At 35.6% G+C, this 21,457-nt stretch overlaps 1 long non-coding RNA gene and 1 pseudogene across 3 annotated transcripts in view; both read left to right on the forward strand.

Moving 5' to 3' along the window:
- The window catches only part of LOC132424826 (uncharacterized), a 38,319-nt gene extending 34,572 nt beyond the window's left edge, over nt 1–3,747 (forward strand). The window contains exons 4-5 of one of the 3 annotated variants that reach the window (XR_009519279.1): nt 530–1,283; nt 1,522–3,747. This is a non-coding gene — a long non-coding RNA (uncharacterized lncRNA). Of the gene's footprint in view, nt 1–529 lie in introns of all 3 variants that reach the window. The other 2 variants (XR_009519278.1, XR_009519280.1) reach the window with 2 other exon arrangements.
- Nucleotides 3,748–4,946: 1,199 nt separating this feature from the next.
- On the forward strand, nt 4,947–14,258 carry LOC132424825 (probable E3 ubiquitin-protein ligase HECTD2 pseudogene; annotated as a pseudogene).
- Nucleotides 14,259–21,457: the final 7,199 nt, after the last annotated feature.

Consider the following 21,457-nt stretch of genomic DNA (forward strand, 5'->3'; position numbering starts at 1 on the left):
TCTCCCACCTCAGACGCACTGGCTTGACACCCGGCCAGAGCACAAAAACCCTGTCATTCACATGGCTCAGAAGAAAATGGAGAAAAAAAGAAAGAAAGAAAATAATAAAATAAAATATTAAAATAAAAAATAAAAAAATTAAAATGTAATTTAAGAAAAGAAAAAAAAGAAGAAAGAAAGAAGAGAGCAACCAAACCAAAAAAGAAATCCACCAACGATAACAAGTGCTAAAAACCATATTTAAAAAAACGGACAGAGAGAACCCTCGGATAAATCACACAAAGAAGCATACACATCACACTCAGAAAAAGGGAAAAAGGAAAAAAATATATATATATATCTACATTAAAAAAAATGGAAGAGAGAAACCAAATCAATAAACAAATCTACCAATGATAATAAACTCTAAATACTAAACTAAGATAAACATAAAACCAGAAACAAATTAGATGCAGAAAGCAAACCCCAACTCTACAGTTGCTCCCGAAGTTCAAGACCTCAATTTTCAGATGATGTGTTTTCTTTTCAGGTATTCCACAGATGCAGGGTACATCATGTTGATTGTGGAGTTTTAACCCACTGCTCCTGAGGCTGCTGGGAGAAATTTCCCTTTCTCTTCTTTGTTTGCACAGCTCCTGGGGTTCAGCTTTGGATTTGGCCTTGTCTCTGCATGTAGCTCGCCTGAGGGCATCTGTTCTTCGTTCAGACAGGACGGGGTTAAAGTAGCAGCTGATTAGGGAGCTCTGGCTCACTCCAGCCAGGGGGAGGGAGGGTTACAGAACGCAGGGCAAACCTGTGGTGGCTGAGGCTGGCGTGATATTGCAACAGCCTGAGGCACGTCATGTGTTCTCCCAGGGAAGTTGTCCCTTGATCACAGGACCCTGGCAGTGGCGGGCTGCACAGCTCCCAGGAGGAGAGGTGTGGATAGTGATCTGTGCTTACACACAGGCTTCTTGGTGGCTGCATCAAGAGCCTTAGCGTTTCATGCCCGTTTCTGGTGTCCTTGCTGATAACCGTGACTTGCGCCTGTCTCTGGAGCTCGTTTAGGTGGTGCTCTGAATCCCCTCTCCTTGTGCACCCTGAAACAGTTGTCTCTTGCCTCTTAGGCAGGTCCAGACTTCTTCCCAGTCTCCCTCCCGGCTAGCTGTGGCACACTAGCCCCCTTCAAGCTGTGTTCACGCAGCCAACCCCAGTCCTCTCTCTGGGATCTGACCTCTGAAGCTGGAGCCTCAGCTCTGAGCCACTACCCATCAAGCGGGTGAGCAGACAAGTCTCTCAGGCTGGTGAGTGCTGGTCGGCACTGATCCTCTGTGCGGGTATTTCTCCTCTTTGCCCTCTGCACCCCTATTGCTGCACTCTCCTCCATGGCTCTGAAGCTTCCCCCAGCAACCCCCATCTCTGCCAGTGAAGGGGCTTCCTGGGGCGTGGAAAACTTTCTCCTTCACAGCTCCCTCCCAGAGGTGCAGGTCTCATCCCTATTCTTTTGTCTCTGTTTTTTCTTTTTTCTTTTGCCCTACCCAGGTACGTGGGGAGTTTCTTGCTTTTTGGGAAGGCTGAGATCTTCTGCCAGCATTCAGTAGGCATTCTGTAGGTGTTGTTCCACATGTAGATGTATTTCTGATGTATTTGTGGGGAGGAAGGTGATCTCCAGTTTTTACTCCTCTGCCATTTTGATGGTCTCTGCAAGATATATTTTGAAGGTAGAGGTAATGGAATTTCCTCACAAAATGAATATAAGGTATTAAATGAATAAAACAATCGGTAATGTCTCCAAGGTTTTTGGGGGTTTTTTGCCTGACTAAATGGAGAGATAGAATTGCTATCAATTGAGAGGGAGGACACTGAAGTTGGAGCAAGTTTGGGGCTTAGAGGTAGCAGTTCATTTGAACAGGTGAAGGGTGAGATGTTATAAATTATCCAAATGGAGATGCTGAGGACACAGTCGGGTATACAGAGTCAGAGCTTGGGAAACAAATTTGGTAACCATCAGCAAAAAGTTGGTATTTAAACCTATGAGACTAGATGAGATCATTAAGGGAGTGAGTGAAGACAGAGAAGAGAAGATCAAGGACTGAGCCCTGGGTTCTTCCATGTTATCAGTCTGGAAAAGAGGAAGCCCAGCTAATGACACTGAGCAAGAGTAACCTATGAGTTACAAGGAAAACCAAGAAATAGAAATGTGAGCCTTATTAAGGAATATGTAGTTAATATTCTCTTTGGGAACATTGGCATGCTTTTTTTTCTTTTGCCATTTTGTAAAGATTTTTATTATGAGCAGAGAGCTATGGTTTTTGTTTTACAAGAAAGAACATGAACTACGAAGGCCAAGATCCTGAATAAAATTGAAAAATTTACCTCTAACCAACTATGTGATGCTGGTCAAGTGCTGTATATGTCTTTAACTCTCCATTTTTCATCTGCAGAATATAAATAATGGATATGTAAAATGTGTGCATATAAGAAACTTTACTTTTATCAATTTGACATAAAATATCCTATATCTTTCATTTCCCCTACATGCTATGAATAATTCCAATGTTTCTTCATATTTTGACTTGCTTGTTGTCATAAGAAAAATTATATGACTAATATGTTTTATAATTTCATAATACATGTTTAACTTCTAGGGAAACTGTGCTTTCTCTTATTTAACAGAAAAAAGTGTTTTGGTTCTTTACCCAAAGCCTTACATTTTCAGTTCTTACCTATTCTGGCATATTATAACTTGTATAGTTTGTAACAGGTCTTTCTCTTTTGTTTCAAATGGAAATCAACTATTGTTGTGAAACATTTACAGACCTAGATTTCTTAGTTTCTCAAAGTCCACTTGTGTACTAACAATCTGTAAATCACTGAGCCTTAGAAGAGAGCTTCCTCAGGAAGGAAAACATAAAACATCAGAGGCATGAGATCTGAAATCTTTTTATATCAACACCCAGTGTTTAGATCTGGTTCTGTTTAACATTTGATTGGTAGAATCTTGTATCCTAGAAGAGTAGGTAGTCACCTCCTTCCCTTTTCCTCTCTCTGCCTCCATGCCCTACATAAACAAAACTAATATATTTCCTTCAAATCTCGTATATTGGAGCTTTACCCATCCTTTAATGTCTGACAAAAATACCACTCTTTCTATAAAAACGTTCTCATCTCAATCATTTGGAAATTTCTGATTATCACCATTTTATAATTATTATTATTTTTAATGGGGATATATGTATAATTATTTTTATAAGTAGATTTTCTTGGACCATTTTATTAGATACTCAAAGGTAGAGACTAGGCCTTATGTATACACTTACCTCATATAATTTAAATTTAGTGGTTACTCAAATATATGGGTTGATACAACAATAGCAGAATACACTTTTTTTTGTGGTACGTGGGCCTCTCACTGTTGTGGCCTCTCCCGTTGCAGAACACAGGCTCCGGACATGCAAGCTCAGTGGCCACGGCTCACAGGCGCAGCCGCTCCGTGGCATGTGGAATCTTCCTAGACTGGGGCACGAACCCACGTCCCCTGAATCGGCAGGCAGACTCTCAACCACTGCGCCACCAGGGAAGCCCAGAATACACTTTTTTTAAAGCACTATGGAATATTCACTAAGATAAGCCATATCCTGGGTCATAAAACAAACCTCAACAAATGTAAGATACTTGTAATTTTTATAGTATGTTCTATGAAAATAATAGAATCAAACTAGAAATTAGTCTAGTCTCTAAAAACGTCTCTATACTTGGAAATAGCCTAAATAATCCTTGGGTCAAGGAAGAAATCTCAAAGTAAATTAAAAATTCATAGAACTAAATAAAAATGAAAATACAACATATTAAAATATGTGAGATTCACCTAAAGCCTCTAATCAATAACGTAAAAAAAAATTTTTAAAGAATGACAAAAAAATAGGAAAAGAATAACAAAATATACCCAAAGCAAGAATAAGGAAGAAATCATAAAGACACAAGTAGAAATCAATGCAATTGAAAACAGGAAAACAATAGAGAAAATCAATGAAAAAAAGTTGTTTCTTTGGGAAAAATATAAAATTGATAATGCTCTACTAAGGCTGACAAAGAAAGCAACTAGCAAAGACATAAATTACTAATATTAAGAATGAAACAAGAAACATCACTACAGATCTTGTAGTCATTAAAAGCATAAGAGGAGACTACTACAAACAACTCTGCAGTCATAAATTCAATTTAGAAGAAATGGACAAATTCCGCAAAACCCACAAACTACTAAGGCTCAGTAAAGATGAAATAGTCAAATGAAATAATCTTATTACCTTTAAAGAAATTGAATTTGTAATTTAAAAGCTCTCCAAAAAGAAACCAGACCCAGATGTTTCACTGAAGATTTCTACCAAACAGTTAAAGAATACAACAATTTTATATAATCTCTTCCAGAATATAAAAGTATGCAAAACATTTTCCAACACATTCTATAAGGCTAGTATCAACATGATATCAAAACCAGACAAGGACAGTACAAAATAAAAAGGAAAGAAAGAGGAAAAACATCTACAGACCAGTATCTCCATGAGCTTACACATAAAAACTGTCAACAAAATATTAGAAAATTGAATCCAGAAAGGTATAAAAAAAGCATCATTACCAAGTGAAATCTATAACGGGTATGGAAGACTGCTTCAACATTTGAAAATCAATCAATTTAATTCACCATATCTGTAAGCTGAAAAAGAAAAATCAAGTGACATATCAATTGACAAAAAAAAAGCATTTTAGAAAATCCAACATTAATTAATGATAAAAACTCTAAGCATATTAGTAATAAAGTGGAATTACCTCAACCTGATGAAGAGCATCTACCAAAATTTCCAGCTATCACCATGCATCAAGAGTGAAAGACTGCCTCCAACATAAATCACATGCTGGGCCACAAAGCAAACCTTGGTAGATTTAAGAAAATTGAAATAATATGAAGCATCTTTTATGACCACAACACTATGAGATTAAAAATCAACTACAAGAAAAAAAAAAAAACCAGAAAAAACACAACCACATGGAGGCTGAATAATATGTTACTAAACAGCCAATGGATCACTGAAGAAATCAAAGAGGAAGTTAAAAAAAAAACCTAGAGACAAGTGAAAATGAAAACAAGATGATCTAAAACCTATGGGGCACACTAAAAGCAGTTCTAAGAGGGAAGTTTATAGTGATACAAACTTACCTTGGGAACAAGAAAAATCTCAAATGAACAACCTAAACTTACACTTAAAGCAAGTAGAGAAAGAAGAACAAACAAAACCCCGTTAGTAGAAGGAAAGAAATCATAAAGATCAGAGCAGAAATAAATGAAAGACAGACTAAGAAAAATCAATGAACCCCAAAACTGATTGTTTGAAAAGATAAATAAAATTGATAAACCTTTATCCAGAATCATCAAAAAAAGGGAGAGGGCCCAAATCAATAAAATCAGAATTGAAAAATAGTTACTACAACCAGCACCACAGAAATACAGAGAATCATAAGAGACTATTATGATCAACTATACACTGATAGAACGGGAAACCTAAAAGAAATGGACAAATTCTTAGAAAGGTACAATCTCCTAAGACTGAATCAGAAAGAAATAGAAAGTATGAACAGACTAATTACCAGGACGGAAATTGAATCAGTAATTTAAAAACTCCCAACAAGCAAAAGTCCAGGATTATATATATATATATATATATATATAACTGAATCACTTTGCTGGACACCTGAAAGTAACACAATATTGTAAATCAAATATACTTCAATAGAAATAAATTAATTAAAAACAGAGTGGGCTACCTGGGTTCTTCAGTGGGGCTAATGGCTGACTCTGGGAGGGCTCACGCTAAGGAGTACTTCCCAGAACTTCTGCTGCCAGTGTCCTTGTCCTCATGGTGAGACAGAGCCACCCACCACCTCTGCAGGAGACCCTCCAATACTAGCAGCCTCAAGACATTCAGAAGACAATATTAAAGGGAATCATTAACAGCCTGTTACAAGAATGGAAAAGTCCATGAACAAAAGATTATCTTAGAGCATATTTTATACTTTTACAGAATCCTCAATTTAATAACACATCTACATATGTCATCTATGCTCACTTGCTACGACAGATAGCTATGTTAGTGGAAGTTGACCATCATTTCCTAGTTCACTGGTTTAAAAAATTATCCCAGAAGAGGTTCAAACAATTGGTAGAGAGATTGCTGCAGTTTATTTCTTTACACCTGTTTCCTGCAAAGCCTGAAGAATTTCCACCTATATCAAAGTGTTCCTGGTGGATCCCATCATCATCTAAAGTGTTGGCTTTACTTAATACTGCAAACAATTTGGTTCTTCCTCCCCTTATTCCTTATACTGATTTCTATAATTCTACATTGGATCATATTGATCTCATGGAAGAATACCACACCTGGCAGAGCTTTGGAAATTCTCACAGCAAAGTCTGGTGGATAAAGTATCTAGAAGAGAGAGACCTGATATGAATATGTTATTTCTAAATATGAAAGTAAGGTGGACATATCTGGTCAGCGATTCTCTTGATGAGTTAACCCGGAAAAGAGCAGACTTGCAAAAGAAGTTGAAAGTTACCTTTGTAGGGGAAGTTGGTTTGGGTACAGGCGGCTTGACTAAAGAATGGTTCCTTCTTCTAATTCGACAAATTTTTCATCCAGATTATGGCATGTTTACGTATCATAAGGATTCATACTGCCATTGGTTTAGCAGCTTTAAATGTGACAACTATTCTGGATTCCGATTGGTTGGAATTCTTATGGGACTAGCTGTTTATAACAGCATTGCTTTGGATATTCGTTTCCCCCGCTGCTGCTACAAGAAATTATTGAGCCCTCCCATCATTCCTAATGACCAAAATATGCCAGTAGGCATCTGCAGTGTTACCACTGATGACCTGAGTCAAATTATGCCTGAGTTGGCCCATGGATTAAGTGAACTCCTGTCATATGAAGGCAATGTTGAAGAAGATTTCTATTCAATATTTCAGGTGTTTCAAGAAGAATTCAGAATAATTAAGTCCTATAATTTAAAGCCAGGTGGTGATAAAATTCCAGTTACCAATTAAAATAGGAAAGAATATGTACAGCTTTATATTGACTTTCTTCTCAACAAATCCATCTATAAGCAGTTTGCTGCATTTTATTATGGATTTCACAGTGTGTGTGCTTCAAATTTCCTAATGCTTCTTCATCCAGAAGAGGTTGAAATTCTGGTCTGTGGAAGTCCTGAACTGGATATGCACGCCCTGCAGAGAAGTACTCAGTATGATGGCTATGCAAAAACCGACTTGACTATACAATACTTTTGGGATATTGTGCTTGGATTTCCTCTTGACCTTCAAAAGAAGTTGCTACATTTTACCACAGGAAGTGACAGAGTACCTGTAGAAGGAATGGCTGACTTGAACTTTAAAATCTCAAAGAATGAAACTTCAACTAACTGGTTGCCTGTGGCCCACACCTGCTTCAATCAACTTTGCCTTCCCCCCTACAAGAACAAAAAGGACCTGAAACAGAAATTGTTTATTGGAATTTCAAATTCAGAAGGTTTTGGACTTGAGTAACCTAGAAGACTTGAAATATATTTTATATGTAGCATTCACTTCCCTCTCATTGTGCCTTTAAGCTTTTCATGTTTCTGTCTCAAAACACCTTGACAAAACTCACCAACTTTAAAATACTGATTTTTTAAAAATCAAATATGAAGTATGTTCAGTAGAGGCATGGTTTTCTAAAAATACAGCACTGCTTGAGTGAGAAAAAGACCAGATGGCAGAGACAGGTGTGGGTCCAGTCCCTCTTTTTTATAACACTTTATCATTCTCCATAAGTAGTTTGTCACAGGTGTTCCACTGGGAAAGCATTGTGCAGTAAAGAATGCACTGATGACAAAGTGGAGACCAGTGGCAGCTTGTGTGCTGCTAGCACACCGTAGCAACACAGATAGCTACATTTTCATTAATGTAAGGCATGTAGCCATATTTTCATATAGCGGTTAAACAACAGTATAATTGCAAATGCAATTTACAGGGTTTTTTGATATACTGGCTTTCGTTCTCTAAGATTCTTTTCAACCATTGCTGAAAAGCATGTAAATAATGACATAATAGCCTGAGAATAATGGGATTTTGATAGTGCCATTTATTGCTAAAGATTTATTTTTACAAAGTAAATTCAGGGTTTTAGATGTGTATACAGCTTTTACAAATCAATAAAGATGATTGTATAAGGGTGTAAAAAGAAACAGTGAAAAACTGAATATTTTCCCTCTAAAATTGGGATAAGGTGAGGATGTCTGTACTCACTACTTTTATTAAACTAGAAGTTCTAGTCAGTGCAATAGGGTGAGAAAAACATTAAAGAAATAAATTGGCTCTATTTCCATATGATATGATTGTTTACATCGAAAATCTCAAGGAATATACAAAAAAATTCTTAGAACTATTAAGAGATTTCAACACAGTTGCAAGATTTATGAGTGACACATAAAAATCAATTATATTTGTATATACTAAGAAGCAATCCCTCTACTGGGTATATACCCAGAGAAAACCATAACTCAGAAAGATACATGCACCCCAATGTTCATTGCAGCACTATTTACAATAGTCAGGTCATGGAAGCAACCTAAATGCCCATCGACAGATGAATGGATAAAGAAGATGTGGTACATATATACAGTGGAATATTACTCAGCCATACAAAGGAATGAAATGGAGTCATTTATAGAGACATGGATAGACATAGAGACTGTCATACAGAGTGAAGTAAGTCAGAAAGAGAAAAACAAATATCATATATTAATGCATATATGTGGAATCTAGAAAAATGGTACAGATGAACCTGTTTGCAAGGCAGAAATAGAGACACAGACGTAGAGAACAAACATATGGGCACCAAGGGGGAAAAGGGGTATGGAATGAATTGGAAGATTGATGACAAATACACACTAATACGTATAAAATAGATAACTAATGAGAATCCACTGTATAGCACAGGGGGCTCCACTTCGTTGTACAGTAGAAACTAATGCAACATTGTAAAACAACTATATCCCTATTTAAAAAAAAATTAAAAATCAAAAGAAACATGTAGAAATCAAATTTTTCTTAAAAAAATTACAATTGTTCCCCCAAAATAAAATACTCAGGTATAACTGTAATAATACATGTAAATGACTTTTATCCTAAAAATCACAAAATGTTGATGAAAGAAATCAAAGAAGACCCTAATGGATTCATGATTTACAATTCACGTTCATGGATTGTAACACTGGACATTATAAAGATGTCAATTCTCTTTAAATTGTTCTATAGGTTTAACACAATTCTGTAAAAAAAAAATGTGTCAAAGACATACTTGATCTTAGCCAATTTATACATTGTCCATATATACAGAGACTGACATTTTATCAGTATTTACAGGCATAAATTTTCACAATTTAACTCTCTTAATATCATTAAATTTCTTCTCCCATTTCACATTGATATGGTCTAAAAATTACTTTTAATTAACCTTTTGCTGGGTAGAAAGTGTTAAATGTCATTTGGGATTAAGAAGCCTATAGATTTTGACTGATTTCCAATTTACAGCATTTAAAAAACTGTTATATAATATTTTCAATGCATAGATTTGTACACTTATTTCTTCAGTTTTTTAATTTAACAATAGTATGATTTACAAAAATGGGAGAGAGTTGTGAGCACTGAGAAGGTCCTTAGTTTTATTCCCAGCTTCAGATAGCAAATCTTGCAGTCATCTTCATGTGCTTTTATTCCACAGATCCTAAAGCTGTTTATTTTTAAATGTTTAGAATCACGTCTTCTTCTGATCTTTAAAACTCACAATGATTAGGGAATCTAGATTTTGAAATAAAGTACGTCCAAAAATATGTCAATGGCATTAAATAAAATCTGAAACTGAGTTTTTTAGGACGACATCTCCTTACTCAGATAAGGATTTACTTCATTTTTTTTTCTCCCTGTATTTGGTAGAATTGAAAGTATTATTGCTTCTTGGCTTGAATGAGGGAATGACTTACATTTATCTAATACAATTTATTCTTACAAATGGTCTCAAAAGTGAGGTAATCCAACATTGAGGCAATGGAAAAGAGTTCTTATCATAATAAATTTACAAATTTATGTGCATTCTTTCTCTTCTTTATAAGTCTGTGAGGTCCTTGATACCATGCATTACATGTGAGACCTCTCAGTTTCCAGATCAGTGTTTTATTTTATGCTTCAATATATCAGAGGATACTTTCATACTCAAACCAGTTCAAGCAAAAATTTTATTATTTCACATAATGAAAAGTCCAGGGACAAATTTGGCTTTCAGGAAAATTGAATCAAAGATGCCATCATAATTCTGTCTCTGCCCCTTGATTCTGCTTTCCTGTGGTCTGGCTTCATCCTCAGGGAGATTCTCCCCACAGAGCAGTGTGAAAGCTTCACACTGATATTCTATAGCACTGTAAACCTAGTGGAAAGAGTGCTCCTCCCTTTTATATGTCCAGTTAAATTTTGAAGATTGAATGATAAGCCTGGAGTAAGTCATGTGTTGATCCCTAAACCATTTATTGTGGACAGCACATGTGCTGCTTTGATCAGATATGCATGCATCAACCCCACCAAAAGTCACAGATGGAGTGCAGCACTGGGTGTTTTCTTGATGGAAATTGAGAATTTATTATTAGAAAATAGAAAATAGGTGTTGAACTGGCATAAATGAGATATCCAAACAATACACATCCAATACAAATGCCTGAAATAAAATAATTAAAGCAATTAAATAATAAAAGTAAAACACGAATTAAAGAATGCTCTGAGATTTACATTTGAAAGAACAATGTTGGAATTATGGTTCTGGCACTTTCAAGCCCTGTGGACTTAAGTAAATGATAAATAGTCTGTGAGCTTTACTTTCCTTGTTTTTTTAATTTTTGAGGAATAAACAAAATGTTTATAATCCACCAATGAGATAATTGTGCACAGAGAAAAATTCAAAAGCATTTGAAAAATAAAATAATGTAACAGTTCAGCAGGTTTGTTGGAACTTAACAGATATCATAAAAATAAACCCTAACTTTATGCTTTAATAAATGGTTCAACACTGAAATTAAAAAATATACTATCTAAAATGCTAACAAAAATATAAAGCATTCAAGAAAAATGCCCCACAAATATGTATGAGACCTCCATAAAAAAAGAAATTTAAAAAATTAAGTCAGGTTTATTAGGCTATAATTTACATGCAATAAATTTTTCTTTTTTCCCAGTACAGTTCTATGATTTTTAACAATGCACACAGATGTGTAACCACTAGCACACTAAAGATAGTGAACATTTGCATCACCTCCCCAAATTTCTCAAATGTTCCTTTGTCAACCTACTTTTCCCACATCCAGCCCATGGTTACCACTGTTCTTTTTTTGTTAGATAGATAGATATACACATCAAAGCCTTCCTGTATTCCTTACAAGCTTGAAAAGGTGAAATGTTATTTTATAAGCAAGGTATTAAAATGCATTTATAAATTCTTCTTGGCTTCAATCATGAATAAATATTTGCTGTTAGCAATTAAAAAAAAAAAACTTATAGTTTTGACTTTTCCAGAACATCATGTTAATGGAATAATACAATTTGTGGCTTTTTGAATCTGGCTTCTTTCACTTAGAGTCATGTATTTGTTAGTCATCCATGTGTTGCATACATCAGTAAATCCTTCCATTTTATTGCTGCATAAAATTCCTTTCCATGGTGTTCCACAGTTTGTTTATCCATTTAACAGTTGATTGACATTTGTGTTGTTTCTAGTTTTTGGCAATTATCAACGTGCAATAAAATTTCCCATACAGGATTTTTTGTGAACACGTATTTTCTTTCTCTTGAGTAAATACACAGGAGCGAGATTTCTGAGTCAAATGATAAGTATCTAACTTTGTGAGAAAACTGATTTCTAATATGTCTATACTAGTTTGCATTCCCACCAACAATGTATGAATATTCCAGCTGCTCCACATTCTTGACAGTACCTGGTACTGTCTGTTCTATTTTAGTCATTCTAATACATGTGTAATAATATTTCATTGTGATTTTAATTTGCATTTCCTTAATGACTAATGGTAGTGAGCATCTTTTCATGTTTTTGCTTACTACCTATGCATCATCTTTGATGAAGTTTCTGCTCAAATCTTCTGCACATTTTTAATTTAGTTATTTTCTTGTTAAGTTATAACAGGTCTTTATATATTCTGAATACAAGTCCCTCATCAGAGAATTCTTTTGTATATATTGTCTCCTAGTCTTAAGTTATCCTGTCATTTTCTAAAGAGTGCCTTTTGAAATGCAAAATTTTTAATTTTGAGGAAGTCCAATTTATCAATTATTTTAAAACATTATGGTTCATGACTTTATTCAACATAGTTTTGGAAGTTTTAGCCACAACAATCAGAGAAGATAAAGAAATTAAAGTATTGCAAAACAGAAAAGAAGAAGTAAAGATGTGACTGTTTGCAGATGACATGATTCCATACATAGAGAATCATAAAGGTGCTTCCAGAAAACTACTAGAGCTAATCAATTAATTTGGTAAAGTAGCAGGATACAAAATTAATGCACAGAAATCCCTGGCATTCCTATACACTAATGATGAAAAATCTGAAAGAGAAATTAAGGAAACACACCCATTTACCATTGCAACAAAAAGAATAAAATATCTAGGAATAAACTTACCTAAGGAGACAAAAGACCTGTATGCAGAAAATTATAAGACACTGATGAAAGAAATTAAAGATGATACAAACAGATGGAGGGGTATAGCATGTTCTTGGATTGGAAGAATCAACATTGTGAAAATTACTATACTACCCAAAGCAATCTACAGATTCAGTGCAATCCCTATCAAACTACCAATGGCATTTTTCACAGAACTAGAACAAAAAATTTCACAATTTGTATGGAAACACAAAAGACCCTGAACAGCCAAAGCAATCTTGAGAAAGAAAAACAGAGCTGGAGGAATCAGACTCCAGGACTTCAGACTATATTACAAAGCTACAGTAATCAAGACAGTCTGGTATGGGCACAAAAACAGAAATATAGATCAATGGGACAGGATAGAAAGCCCAGAGTTAACGATGCACATATGGTTACCTTACTTTTGATAAATGATGCAAGAATATACAATGAAGAAAAGACAACCTCTTCAATAATTAGTGCTGGGAAAACTGGACAGCTACCTGTAAAAGAATGAAATTAGAACACTCCCTAACACCATACACAAAAATAAACTCAAAATGGAATAAAGACCTACCTGTAAGGCCAGACAATGTAAAACTCTTAGAGGAAAACATAGGCTGAACACTCTATGGCATAAATCACAGCAAGATCATTTTTTACCCACCTCCTAGAGAAATGGAAATAAATAAATAAATGGGACAGAATGAAACTTCAAAGCTTTTGCACAGCAAAGGAAACCATGAACAAGACCAAAAGACAACTCTCAGAATGGGAGAAAAAAGTTGCAAATGAAGCAACTGACAAATGATTAATCTCCAAAATTTATAAGCAGATCATGCTGCTCAATATCAGAAAAACAAACAACCCATTCCAAAAAATGGGCAGAAGATCTAAATAGACATTTCTCCAAAGAAGATATACAGACTGCCAACAAACACATGAAAGGATGCTCAACATCACTAATCATTAGAGAAAGGCAAGTCAAAACTGCAATGAGTTATCACCTCACACCAGTCAGAATGGCCATCATCAAAAAATCTATAAACAATAAATGCTGGAGAGGGTGTGGAAAAAAGAGAACCCTCTTGCACTGTTGGTGGGAATGTAAACTGATACAGCCACTATGCAGAACAGTAGGGAGATTCCTTAAAAAACTAACAATAGAACTACAATACTACCCAGCAATCCCACTACTAGGCATATACCCTGAGAAAACCATAATTCAAAAAGTGTCATGTACCATAATGTTCATTGCAGTTCTATTTACAATAGCCAGGACATGGAAGCAACCTAAGTGTCCATCGACAGATGAATGGATAAAGAAGATGTGGCACATATATACAATGCAATATTACTCAGCCATAGAAAGGAACAAAATTGAGTTATCTGTAGTGAGGTGGATGGACCTAGAGTTTGTAATGTAGAGTGAAGTAAGTCAGAAATAGGAAAACAGATACCATATGCTAACATATATATATGGAATCTAAAAAAAAAAAAAAAAAAAAAAAACTGGTTCTGAAGAACCTAGGGGCAGGATAGGAATAAAGACCCAGACGTAGAGAATGGACTTGAGGATACAGGGAGGGGGAAGGGTAAGCTGGGAAGAAGTGAGAGAGTGGCATGTACTTATATATACTACCAAATGTAAAATAGATAGCTAGTGGAAAGCAACTGCATAGTACAGGGAGATCAGCTCTGTACTTTGTGACCACCTAAGGGGTGGGATAGGGAGGCTGGTAGGGAGACGCAAGAGGGAGGGAATATAGGGATATATGTATATGTATAGTTGATTCACTTTGTGATACAGCAGAAACTGACACACCATTGTAAAGCAATTATACTCCAATAGAGATGTTAAAAAAAAATCTTTCAATCTTTTCACCATCAAGTAATTGGTAATTATTAGTGAATAACAAACCAGTGACCAACTTACAAGTGCCCAGAAAATATGACAACAACAAAGTGAAGGGACCAGATGGAAATGGGAGTGTAAATGTGGAGATATGCATGTCTCTTCAATGTTCCACACCAGGCTTAGCTTGCTGTCGACCCTCAGTAAATGTTAAGCAACAATAATAATAATAGGTACCATCTGGATGCCAAATTTAGAGTGGTAGAAACATACAGGCCAGACTTCCTTTACTGATTATTCCCAATGCGTACAGCACTTTTCTTAGCTCAGTTAATAGGATAAATATTCTTTCAGTCACTCAGGCAAAAAGTCACCTTTATCTTTAACTTTCCCTGCTTCACCATCACTCACAAACCCTTTCAGAAATCTTCCTGTCTTCAGTCTCCTTCTCTTCTAAACAAGACATAGCATTGCTGTCATTGTTTCCATAAAAAATGCAAGTCTATATTACTAGCTCAGAAAACCTCTGATCATGTTCTGTTACCTAAGAGGATAAAATCATAATATTTTAACTTGGTATATAAGACTTTTTAATTTCCTCAACTCATGTTTCCAACATAATATCATGCTACGTCACTTGAAAATCTTCTCTTGCATTCTATTTGCCTCACATATGAGGCTAATGAATATTTTTCAAAAGATACCAAAAAGGATCCCTCATGTATTTCTAAATACTCACACTTTTCTCATATGGAGTGATCTTCTTATCTCTACCTGTTTGATTTCTACCTGTTCTTCAAAGGTCAACTTAAAGTCATCTCTTGTGTGAGAACATCACTGTTCATCCCATGAGAATCTAAATTCTCTCTTTCATCTTCCTTTAATATATTGTTTGTGCTCTTCATACCATATTATAGTCTGCTTTTTCTTAATAATTATAGCTAAAATTTATTAAAACCTTATTATGCATCATATATTCTTCTAAGTTCTTTTATTATTATAGTAATAATATTATATATTAACACACAATCTTCACAACAATCCTAGAAGAGCATTATTAACCATTTTACAGATGAGAGAATTAAGGTATAGAGCCAGCAACTAATTTGAGCAGAGATAGTAAGTGACAGAGCTGAGATTTGAACCCAGAGTGCCTGCTCTCAACCGCTAGACTCGTGTTGAGCTACCTGTCTTGCTACTAGATTCTGAGCTACTTGAGAGCATATGATTTTCTTAACACCACTTCATCAAGTTCTACCTTGATCCCATCCGCCATCCCACATAAATATCCAATTCCTCACAGCACCTAACAGAGCTTCTTATAGCTGGCAAATAATTATGCTATGGAAAGGAAAAAGAAAAAAATGATTCAACTGGTATCAATTAAAGACGTTATTATCACTATTATTATTATTAAACTATTATTATCTCAACAAAGAAAAATTAAAGCATCTCTCATTTATTCTACCCTTTACCCTCCAAGAATAGAGACTAAGTAGGCTCTGGAGTTATTTAGTTCTAAGCTATCTTCCCCACTAGGAGTAATTAATAGTATTTTGTGTTTTATGTACTCCAACTGGAATTGGAGCTGCTCTGAAGACATTCGCAACATGCACAGGTTCTGGAAGGCTTAGGCCCTTGAGGGAATTGGGTCGAATTATTCACAAGGAAGCCCTATGGACTAGACAAGAGGAGAGTGCTATGGATTGAAGGTTTGTGATCCCACCAAAATTCGTCTGTTGAAATCCTAACCTTCATTGTGATGGTATTAAGAGGTGGTGTCTTTGGGATGTAATTGATCATTAGGATGGAAACCACATGAATGGGATTAGTGCTCTTATAAGAAGAGATAGAAGATTTTGCTCCCTCTCTCTCTGCTTTCTACCATATGAGGATACAGCCATCTGCAAATGAGAAAGCAGGATTTTACCAGACACTGGATCTGCCAGGACCTTGATCTTGGACTTCCCAGGCTCCAGAACCATAAGAAATAAGTGTTTGTTGTTTAAACTACCAAGTTTGTTGTAATATGTTATAGCTGCCAGAGCTGACTAAAACAGAGAGCAACCCTGGAAACTGGCTAGGCGTGATTCTCCCTAAAAACTGGATAGAAAACAGCCATTCAGGTTCCTTTAGAAGCTATGCTCAAACAATTTCAGCTCTAGGGGAATGTTGAGGATCTCTGTGTTCCAGGAACACTAAAACCATGAAACTCGTAGTTCACAATACACTGCCTGAAAAACCAAAGGAAACAATGATACTGATGAAAATAACCAGACTCTTAAGACTTCTCTAAATGTACCTATTTGTTAGGACCATGTAAGTGCCAAAGAAGGAAAGCTGTCCTTTAAACATTGATAATCAACTTCTTGACAATCCTACTGAGCTGGGAGTATATAGGAAATTTTAATTTAATTTATAAAAATAAGGAAATGTTGTGGAACAAAGAATACCTATTAGAATTCTTGAGTGAATTGACCAATCAAACCACAGTTTGGAAGCCACTTGTAAAATAAAGGTTTATTGCGAATAGACAATATTTTTGCTTTGCTTGATTTTGATCATAAAATTCATTGGTAGAGAAATAACAGTGACAATATGGTTAATTCCACCTAAACTTTTATGAGATTACATAATTAAATAAGAAATTATAAGAAAATGAATAGACTATCATTTTTCTTTCTTAAAAGAATCACACAAAAATGGAAGAATTTACAATTTATTTTGAAATATCCCTACTTGACGAAATCCTAATCTTGTCAATTCTTCCTACAGGAATAATGCCAGAGAAGTAAAAGCTGTCTGTGAAAAGATGGCCATCACAGTATTATTTATAAAATAATAAAGTTAACCAAAATTATATAATTTATTCAAATTGGGCCACTATTTAGAGAGAAAGATAGCACTAAAAATGAACAGGCAGTCATTGATCTATAACAGTCATAAATTAGGACTACCTTTTGAAGACTGGAAACTATGGTTACATCAATAATGAAGTTAGTTAAGTAAATTACAGTCCACTCATTTAAAATAATGGTTATGGAGACTATGCTTAAAATTCATGTTCAATTCAACTCAATAAATATGTATTACACAATGAGTATATAGCAGTGAACATGTTCCTTGTCCTTATGGAACTGAAATTTTATTGGCTTATGAAACTGTATGTGTAGTGTGACTTCCCCATATAAATATTCTTAGCATATATATACTAATAATTTAAAAAATAAGAGTTTGTGCCTGACTTTTAAGATGATGAATAAAATTTTGGGTGTTTTTTTTTTTACCTTTTATTTGTGTTATTTCTACAATATTGTTTAGACAATACATTTAGAGATGATAAATGATGAACTTGAATATTCAATCCATTGGCATTAAAAATTAGAGTTAATTGGTAAATATTTATTGAGCTCTACTAGGTAATAGGTATTGTGATAAATGTTTCACTTATATTTCTTCCTCTAATTCTTACAATAACTGCATGTGATGAGCTTGAGGTTTAGAGGAATTAAGTGATTTGCCAATGGTCAAACACATGATAACTAGCTAAATCCAGCGTCAAAAGCTTGATTCTGAAAGCTGGGTTCTTAAGCACTATTGCTCACCCACTGGAGAAGGCCCTGTTCTGTGGATGTTCCACACCTCACTTAATTTCCTATTGGTTTCAAGCTTAACATTAAGCACTCAAAATAACAGCCTTAAATCTGGCTGTGACCCAATGCAAGGTCTCCCAGGAGATTGCTGGCCTGGTATCAGAGATCCCAGATGGGAAAGCCATATAAGCCACTTTCCAAAGCTTACTTTGACAACCAGATGGAAACTGCAAGTGAACAAAACCAAACTGTACAGCTCAAATATGCAGGATTGATTCAACTCAAGGTCTTTTATTTTAAGTTAAATTTTTTTAAAGTTAAAATCATGGGATGGATAACTGTTTAATTAGAATTTTTTTAATGTTGTCTTTTGACTATAAAATGTAGCCCTCTTAATCATAGTGAGGAATTGGAAAGATAATGCCTTTCTTCAATACATTTTACCCTTTTGATAAGCAACTTTCATGGTTTTTCCCTTAGGTCTTTGTGTTTTCCTCATGTTTTTTATCCTGCTTTCACTTAACCATATTTGATAGATCAGGTACTCATCATCTGATAAGAAGGCAAAAGGTTTCTTCCCTCTCAATAGTAGGGTAGGGAATTTTCTGGTGGTCCAGTGGTTAGAACTCGGCGTTTTCACTGCCAGGGACCCAGGTTTGATCCCTGGTCAGGGAACTAAGATCCCACAAGCTGCAGGAGAAAGCCAAAATAATAATAATAATAATGGGTTAAACCCAGATGCCATTGGAAATAAGATTATTTATAGTTTAACCTTAGTTGTAAATCTTAGAGTCTCCCTCATCCTGCTCTGCTGCTCAAACATTTCTAGGATAAGGTATTAATATCAGCACTTAGAAAATGTTCCCTCTTCCATAAATTTAAAGGACATACTTTTTACCATAAATATGTTCTAGGATAATTTTTTTTTTTTTTTTTTTTTGCGGTACGCGGGCCTCTCACTGTTGTGGCCTCTCCCGTTGCGGAGCACAGGCTCCGGAGGCGCAGGCTCAGCGGCCATGGCTCACGGGCCCAGCTGCTCCGCGGCATGTGGGATCCTCCCGGACCGGGGCACGAACCCGTGTCCCCTGCATCGGCAGGCAGACTCTCAACCACTGCGCCACCGGGGGAGCCCTAGGCTAAATCTTTATTCCATCAGGCATCAAGCTGTGTAAGCTTGGACAATTTATGTAATCTCTCTGACTTTCAGTATCAGTGAGTAAGGGAACTAAAGGTGAAGATGGTTTGGTGGATAGAAGTCAGCTTATAAATTATAAAGGCAATATCTCAGATTTTATTCTGCAGTAGAAATATAATTTCTGTGGGAGGTTTTGTTTTTCTTCTATAAGCTCTGACATTAATGGCTGTGTGTATGTGATGTGTTGTGTCTGCGATGACTATATGAAGGTCTTCGTTTTCTACCATGAGTTTTCTGTGTCTGTGTCTGTGGTCTATATTCTCTTTGGTGATTGCCCACTTTTTTTGATACTGAATGATCTCCTTTAGCTCAAAAATGTCTCACTTTGCAGTTTAAATTTTATCAAATGAAAAATGCACCTCTGTTGAACAGAAATTTGAATATATAACATAAAATGAATTTAAAATCCCCCCTCTATCTCATGGGGCTCCACCCCAAAGTGCAGGATGTCTTCTAGTTTTAATGCAGTTCCATGTAATTACTTTATGTTAGAGATCATGTGTGAATGACTACTGAGTGTGGAAAACAAAAATTACCAAGTATAAAATGGAAGAATTTATTAGTCATATTTTAAAAGAAGTCACCAAAGGCTACCTTTAAGAGACATTTTTCAAAATATGTAAAAGGCGTACTACTGTTTTTAAAACCTATTTAAGCAATCTTTCCTCCCCTGCACTCCATACTTTTACAGAAAAGATTAGAAGCATCTTACAATAAAAGCCACATTATGCTGTAAAGCTATATATTAAAATAATTTGGGGGAAGGGACTTGGGCTAGGGGAAAAAATAAAGTTATAGAAAGACTAAATTAACAATAGTTACTGTAACTGAACATTAAGTATAGCTCACAAACATTTTATGGGGAAGATATAGAAACTTTTGTGTCAAGTCTTCCATTGAAATTATAATGTCTGATTCTTCTACCATTTAGGGAAAATTAATAACTTCTCTGGATTTTAATTGTTGAAGAGCAACCCTATCGGGATCTCTGAGGAAGAAATTATGCCAAAGTTTCACAAAAGGGGAAGAAAGGGAAGAGACAATTATTTGGTCAGTGAGAGAGATACAGCTAGACCTGGAAGGAAAAGTTGGATTCTCTATGGGTAGAGTGTGGAAGTGTCAGAGGACTCAGGGGTGATGGCAACTTGCAGTCTACCCCACATAGAGAATGGACTGGATACCTGTGAGAGGGTCAGGCCAATGTATGTGCAGGATGGCTTTTCAGTACCACTCCTTGTGAGTAACAGTAGTTGTGCCACTGGGCATAGTCTTTGAGCAAAAAAGGGCAAAAGGCATTCAAAAGCTACATCTTATAGCAGAGGGAGCAGAGCTAACCATGTGACCACAGTAGCAAAAGGACCCTGCATGTTCCCACTATCCTGACACCAAGTAAGCTTGATGAACACCATCATGAGTAACACAAGATACTCTGCTAGCATGAGTGATAGGGTCTCAGAGCTACGTTTAAGTCAATCTGGGAAAAAATGCAAATGTGGTGTTTCTCACACACAGGTTTTATAGAATAAGTGCATAATGCTACATGTAAAATGAGTATATCATCATAAGAATTTCCTACTGAAAATACCATGTGTCTTCTGTGAAAATGTTAAATCTCTGCCGTCTGCAGATCTGTTTAAATATTTTTGAAAACAAGCTTCTTTGAAAGATTTACAAAGTAAAGGCTTTAAGTAGAAATCTTGTTTCCAAAGATGAGGTATTTTCAGTTTTGAATATTCAGCAAAATGTACGTGATGTCTTGTAAGGGAAAGATTGAAAAGAATATGGACATTAATTTAAATTCAACAGCTTTTTCAGGCGGATATATGGATATCTTTGCTGCATGGCAAAGCATTTGCAGAACCTCCCACCCACTCAACTACTGGGATTAAATCCCATCATACTTCCAGTTAAGCAAATTTTCAGACCACTTTTCCTCAAATCTTGACACCTTGCAGCTGTCAAGACAGTTTGGTACTAGACATCTAAATGGAAAAGATATGAATTCCAGGAATCCCTCAGCTAGTACTTTTATATAATTCATCATGAACATTAATTATCTC

The sequence above is a fragment of the Delphinus delphis genome, chromosome 4 (assembly GCF_949987515.2).
Source record: "Delphinus delphis chromosome 4, mDelDel1.2, whole genome shotgun sequence".
In the NCBI taxonomy this organism is placed as follows: Eukaryota; Metazoa; Chordata; class Mammalia; order Artiodactyla; family Delphinidae; genus Delphinus; species Delphinus delphis.